Here is a 7,070-nt window from a genome sequence, read left to right as displayed (position 1 = left end):
GACAGTAGCGTACTAGAAAATAATGTAAAAACATGACTTATCAAAAAGAAAAAATTAACCTATTGCTTTTGTTTTATAGTTAGTTTTCACATTCACTGTCATCATGGGAATCTCTATCACTGTCACCAACATTAACAATTAGTTCTTCTGTTTGTCTGTCTATTACTTGCTCACTGATCCCTATTTTTAAATATTTAATCTACGCCCCTGATAGGAATACTGAAGAATGAGGGCTGCAATCTTTATACCTAAAACTGCTTACTTTTGTCATCGCGCATCCACGCCTTTTTAAAATTTCCACCAGCTTCCAGCGTCAGTCCTGTAGTTCTCTATAAACTTCTCAGCGAATTTTACCATGGAAATAAACTGATTGAAAAGTGCACAAAGTCGGTCCTGACCATTAGAACATTATAAAACTGCATTAATTTTTCAGAATCTAAATGTCAATAAATAACGCCGTACACCATATGCAAACATGTTAGGTGTAAATACGTACTTTTTAACTCAACTTAATGCTCTAGTCCGACAATAAATTATTATTGTTAATTTTATTGCTCACTAAGCCAGAACCGTTATTATCAATTAGTGCACAATACTGGTATTATTTGCATGATATAAAGCGACTGCAATTTTTTTGCAAGGTTATAATCGTCATAAATAAATATCATAATTAGAACGATACATAGTCTATTTATTATCGAGACAGGAAATATGTCCCCAGTATTTTTAGCTGTATCTAAGTATTAAACTGAAGGAAAACTGTAAAGCAATATAGAAAGATCGATAAAATTTATTGATCGGTTTGAGGAAGACCTTACCGACAGGAAGCGCGCCAAATATTTATCTAAAATACAAGACATTCGAACAAATTAACGACCGAATTTCGTTGTAAACGGGCAGCTGTTTAGTTCAACATTTTTCGCTACCATTCCGTTTATTGGACGATAAATATTCAACTCAAAATTTATGGCTTAATTTTAACGTTACACAGCGAAACTGTTACTGTTAAGTAGGAATGTCAAAAGTCTACCTTACGACATGTTAATAAGGGATTAATACCAGATCAGTAACCGCCGATTATACGGTAGCTATGCCAGCGATTTACACTTTAATATTTTTATTACACCTCCGAATACTATTATCGAAATGCTCATCCTTCAATTAAAAAACAAATGACACGAAACTCGGTAGGCAATTGTTTTAGAGCACACCAGGACCGTACCGCATACTTTACCTAGACTTTCCCTTCGGCCGGAAATTGAAACAAAAAGAAAAGTGCCCAGGCAGTTTGCAATCTTGTGTTAATTCTTTTGGTGACGTAAGAGAACAGGTGTGTAACATAACGTCGTGTTACCCATGGGTGCGTTATTAACGTCATTACACTTTTTCTTCGGGTTATACAACGACTCCTCTGGATCCATTAAACGTGTGTCACGAGACAAAAGTAATACGTGGTGCACAAAGGCAGCAAAAGTACAATAATTTAATTCCACAGGCGAAATAGCGCAATGCTTATGTGTGTGGTTAATAATGGTAGCGAAAGTGTACGTACGTGTGGACCCGTGAGTGTACTGACATTTAACCAACAGCTTATTATGTCTAATTTGCTGGTAATTTGCAGACTTTCCTACCATTCATTTCAACAAAAAGCGCGCTTGAAAATGCCTAAAACCCACGGAAAGTCCACTACCATTTGGTCCTTCGAGCCGTTCTCCTCTATTCTTAGAGTGTCATTTTTTTGCTGTTTTTGTTTAAAAAAAAAAGACTAACAAAGCGAAATTCATTTACTTTTCTCGTTCAATTGTCTTGCAAATGTCAATTTGGGTTTATTCAGCTTGCATTACGTCTACCGACTGGAGAACAGTGAGAAAGAGAGAGGGTCCTTTCAAAACAAACGACCTCAGCATTATTTCAGTTTCATCTTCGAATATCCCCAGAGCCGGGGGGGTCCTCCTAAACTCAATTACGTCACGCCATTACGGTCCTGATTTGAATATTCCGACGTCCCTCTGTCTCCTTCCTCACGAAAGCAGAGAAAGACGAGGCTTTTACGTGATATCGAACAAACTGACTTTGACGGTCAAAACAAGACGCGAATTACGACCAGACGCAACGAGGGGACAAGGTAAATTCTTCGGGACCAAAAACATTTGTAGATACGTAATTTATTGAGATCAGTCAACATCGTAGTAGAAACTGATGTGGTTAAATATCAAGGATTTGTTCGGACGAGCCATGACGAATGGACGGGCGCTAAAAGTATACGGGGGGGAGGGGTGTCTGCGGCGCTTCGTAACAGCGGCGTTGCCATGACAACTAATCAGAAATGATTACTGTAGGTGCGTTTCAGTCCCGAAATTGTACGTGATTCGAACATTAAGACGAACGCGAACGCACCAGACAAACGTCCCTTTTCCACCCACCCGGGGGCCACCGCCATTCCCGTTTACGAAATCGAGTTACCGGGGGCCAATACTGAAGCTAAGGGTCGCGCCTGATAGCAGCAGCAGCAGCAGCAAGGGATGCTCCGTACTGTCATCCCCTCGGCTGGCTGACAAGCTTGATAGACTGAAGTGTGCGGACAGCATCTACGGCGCAGTTTGCGGTTAACTATTTACCACAAAACATTTCCACTCCACCTAAAAACGACCCTTAATCCAATTAAAACAGTACGAGAATGTACAGATTTTTTGGTCCTTCGAGCCGCATTAAGTAAATTTCATCCTGAAAATTTAATACAGTTTTTTTTATGAATTCTGTTGTCTTCTTTATTAGCGACGGCTATTTCACCTTCAGACATCTTTAGGCTAATCTAGTATTCACTTCTCTTCAGTTTACGGGATCTCTTTCACCCCTGCACCTGAAAAAGACGCACACTTGCACTGTTTAATACGAAAGCGGATTCTCCGACATTGGCCAATCGATCCGGTGACGCCGAACGTCGTTTACTTATTCCTTGAGCTCCACTCTAATACAGCCGCAAAGGTTGATGAGCCATGCCCAGGTCTGAGTCGAAACTGAATAAAACGAAAAAACGAAAGACGACATCTTGGCTCTATCATCTTCCGGCGTTCTTTTTTTTAATGCTCTGAGGTTCTTGGTCCTTCGAGCCGGACGGATGAAGTCCGAAAGGCAAAAATCCCGACTTTCCAGTGATGCGATGGTCCTTACGGACGGCGGGCGTCCCTGTTATAAATTAAATCGTTCCTAACAAACTTCCGGCGGCGGGTTTTAGGTCCGATATCAAAGTAGATTTAGAGAGAGCTTCCGAGGGCTGAAGAGATGTAAGCGCATTATTATACGGACAAAATTCCCCACGCGCGACACGGGAGGACGCCGGCTGAGGGAATGTAGGGAAGGGTAGATGGGCGACGGTTTTTTTTTGGCTCTGTTCCGTCACGTTCTCTTTTGTTTCTTCCGACTCTCATTCTATACACCACCCTCTCCTTAACCATGGACGCGGCTTTCCGGAAATTTATTACCAAATTAAGATTAAGAATTTCGCGACTTCGAGACTTAAAATATTAATTTGACGCTTCAGTGTCTAACACACTACCTTAAATAATAAATAAACAAACTTTCGGCGCAAAATTCGACGAGACAAAGAACAACCACAATATTCAATTTGTGTAAGCCTAAAATTTTCAATTACAATGTCATGTAAGCACATCTAATGGTGATTAAATACATCATTTGTTAATAAAAGGAAATCAATGGTACAATTTACATACTAATAAATTACAAGCATCATATATATATGAATATATCTGTTGTTTGTTGATGATCCCTTTTCGGATCTGTTTTGACATTTCCAATCGCCATGATGTTCATAATTACTGCGCTACATACTTCTAACGAATCCACTACGATTGGCTATGATCAATGAATATGGGACAGCGTCGATTTTAATTACTACGTACAATCGAAAATAAATTTAGATACGAAACTAATTTTAGGTCACCGCGATAACCAATTGTTTTCTAACATATACACACAAACAGAATTCAAATTTTGTTTTACGGTTCTAACGAAAACATTAATTAGATTTAAATTGCTCGAAGACGAAGCACCAGCAGAACAATTTTAAAATAATTTCTTTGGCTACCATTTTTTGTCTAAATCTTTCGGGAAGGCATTTAAAAACCGCTTAAGATTAGACAACAAAACTTTTACTGAAGTAGCCGCTGAACACTTTTCTTAATCGTTTTAACAATTTAATGACGTATTAGAAGAGAAACAGGCAACTAGTCTAGACCCGAAAAAAAAATGATATCTTGCTGGTAATTGTTTAAAATTAACTCATTCTTTAAGGAAAGAAAATGTTGAACCATCAATTTGTAATTTTGAGTAAGAAAAACAACTCGGTAGGTTTAATGTGTACTATAGACGATCATTTTGGTACATCAGGCGTTGGAAGCTCTGCTTATCGAATATATTCGAGTGTGTCAGCGTCAGAAGTCGATAAGTTTCTTTCACAATGGGTAATTAAGGGATCTAACAGCATAACGACTGACCTAAGGAGGTGCTAATGGACATCTGAATCCATTTATTTATCTTTGTACCCACTTATACAACAATGAAGATATGAAACGTGAAATGGACCAGCGCATAAGGCCATTGTTCCATTCAATTTATACGCGTGGGCTCTGCTGACTGGACCTGACAATTATATGGCAGTTTTGTTTAAACGAATCCATTGTTATTAGAAAACGACTATTATGAAGTTATGATACCCATTTAGAAAATAATTAATTTAAATCAAGCCATTGCCAGTTTATTACTATTTATCGCTGTTTGTCGTAACTCAGTAGGTCCTACATGAAGGGCGATAATCCAACGTAAATAAATCGAGAAATCTTTTCTGCGACATCATTTTATCGCTTATCAACTGTTAAAACAATTAACTTGTACCTAACCCGTTGACAAACGAACAATTTCAATCGTAAGAGGCAGCAATAACGAAATCAAATTTAGTTGTAAAGAAAAAAAAAACAAAACACTGTTGTCGCTGCGATTATTATGTAACAAGAGGCTTAAAGTAGAAGCAAAAAACGAATAAAAGTTTAGCGAGTGAGAGAACAGCGATTGCTTCTAATTAAAGGAATGATGTTAGGCCAATTTGTGTACTCTTTTATATTCTTTGTTAGCGAATTAGGTAGCTAACGGCATTGCGTTTCACTCACTGTATAGCGTCAAACATCTGACGATAGGAAGCTGCGGCAAAAAAAAAATAAAAAAGAAACAACAACTAAATAGAAAGACAAAATAACATTTGTTTTGGATAAATTTTTTTTCAACAGCACCCTGTAAGCAGTAGCTACAAGAACAATTCCGGGATGAGTTTCAAAATTTATTATTTTCCTTCCAATGCAAGTTTATAAGATCGCGGCGACACACGCGTTTACATAGATGAATGTATTTCAGTTAAATAATTATCTAACGGTGACCAGGATAATCTCGGAGATACTGGCAAACATGGAGCGTGTTTTGGTTTTTTCTAATCGTTAGCGAATGTTAGTTAATTAAACCTGTTAGGGATATGTGTGTGTGAGAGAGCGAATCAGTCAATAATCGTACAGTATACACACATATTATAACATTAATCGCTTTACACACGGATGGACGTTCAGAGGCCTAACACATGGGATTAAAATTTTCGCAGTTATCTTTTTCGAGAGTATGCAAACTGCACCAGCGTCTATACGTAGTAAGATTGATAAAAACGATTGAAAAACGCACGATCTAGTGCAGTTTACCTACCATTAAAAGGAATCTGACAGATAATTAAAATGTTCATTTGCATCTCGCTGCCCCACCTGTCCCATAAACAGATTTGTTTTCTCTTTTAGTTGGATAAGCAGTTATCAGGAAGTCCAAAGCGATCAAACGAACCAAGCACTGCATAAAAGAATTCAATCGATTCTTTAAGGCATACCTGTACATTTGCCACGAAAGTTCATGGTACCAATGTAGGGAATTATGATAAAAGTGTTAATTAGAACTATAATCGTCGTCATATCTTTCGCTGACGTTAGGTAATAAAATGGGGTTGATGGGGTGGATAATCGTCTAATAATTATTAATGAAATAATGTTTATCCAAATATTTTAAGGAAAATTTGACACAAGCGCGGAAAACGTATCACGTACCACTCAAAGAACTGATTAACACAAATCCTATCGGTAAAGAAAAATAAATTGAACACTGAAGTCCCTGCATATTATAATAAATTAATTACCGATTGTGATTTTACAAGACTTGCGATAAGCAGTACGTATTATTTGATAACGAATTAACAGGAATGCAATGTTTATAAAACAAGTACACGATGATAATAATTAGTAACATTATCTACATCAAAATGCAGGTGTCTATTTGTTATGCATGTATATGTTATGTATCGGAGTAGTAAGTGGAAAAGATAATGGAGACAGTTGTGGGTCTATGGAAATTGTGGTAATACTGTCTCCTACGCCAAAACATCAGGGAAATTGCGGAAATTGATTTCTAGCCACAAATACGAAGAATTATAAAAAGTCAAGTCAAGTGAGGGTAAATACTACAAGTCGTCAAACTAAGTGAATTCTTATTAAAGTTTTCCTTACAAAAGAAAACCGAAATACATTGCATCCCTGTTCGACCATAAACAGAAATATAGGTAAAGGTCTAGATTATCCCCCCACCCCCGAAGAGGGTGGGGGCAGGAGGGATTGAAAGAGGAGGTCTGCCCTACCGCTGTACCATAAAAACTTTGCGGCGGTCTCACCCCCATGAAAAGTTATGGGACCTCAAAATTTATTATTTGTTGATTTTCGTATGCTTGTAGGTATGTATCTAAATGTAATTTGTATATTAATTTTCAAAGAATATTCGAAAAACAATCAATAATTTATATAAAAAATTATTTAAATATTTGTATCTCACTACAAAGAAATTGAGAAATGTAGATATCGAGTTTATGACACAACTAAAAAAAAATTGTTTTAATTGGTTTTTTTGACTCTTTATTAATTATCAATATTTATAAATGTTGGATAATTAGTAATAATAAGTAATCTATTAAATTTTAT

At 37.1% G+C, this 7,070-nt stretch overlaps 1 protein-coding gene across 6 annotated transcripts in view; it reads right to left on the bottom strand.

Annotated features, from left to right (window-relative positions):
• LOC108739645 (ephrin type-B receptor 1-B) overlaps positions 1–7,070 on the bottom strand; it is a 77,490-nt gene that overhangs the window by 41,561 nt on the left and 28,859 nt on the right. The window lies entirely within an intron of this gene.

This window comes from Agrilus planipennis, unplaced genomic scaffold (assembly GCF_000699045.2).
Source record: "Agrilus planipennis isolate EAB-ADULT unplaced genomic scaffold, Apla_2.0 scaffold162, whole genome shotgun sequence".
Lineage (NCBI taxonomy): Eukaryota > Metazoa > Arthropoda > Insecta > Coleoptera > Buprestidae > Agrilus > Agrilus planipennis.
This window is presented reverse-complemented; position numbering and strand designations above follow the sequence as displayed.